Here is a 569-nt window from a genome sequence, read left to right as displayed (position 1 = left end):
AAGTCTTTGCTCCAGAACATAAAGAACTAATCTCAGGAACGTTTAGCCTTTTATTTCAGGAAGCAAACCATTACATACGGAACACCCGCCCACATTACGTCCCCTCAGCCAATCAGCTGCATGTATGCCTCCAACTCCGCGGTTCACTGAACGTCTCTCGGGTTGTAGTACCATGCCATGTTAGATTGTAACTGACGTAAACAATGTTACGAATATAAGAAGTAATCAAACAGATTAGAAACCCCCAAAAAACCAATGTGTGCAAAGGGTTTTTTTTGTTGATTTTTTTAGATTAACAACTGCCAACTGTTATATTCTACTTTAAATTGAACATGTATCCATGCCTTTTAAAACTATTTGGTATATAATGAAGGGAAATCAACAAACTCATTCTTGTAAATTTGCCTACAAACAGCAATGCAGTCATGACTTCGTACTCTCTGTTTGTACCAAACCGTTTTCATTCCATCAGCCATTTTGCACCTCTGTACCTCAGCTGGAAAATTCGCAGTTACTCTCAAAACCTTTTTTTGTTTCAAATTGAAAACATTTTTGTTTCAGATTTCTAT

This window comes from Cyprinodon tularosa, unplaced genomic scaffold (assembly GCF_016077235.1).
Source record: "Cyprinodon tularosa strain WSP-4 unplaced genomic scaffold, ASM1607723v1 ctg186, whole genome shotgun sequence".
NCBI lineage: Eukaryota > Metazoa > Chordata > Actinopteri > Cyprinodontiformes > Cyprinodontidae > Cyprinodon > Cyprinodon tularosa.
Note: the sequence above shows the minus strand (reverse complement) of the source record.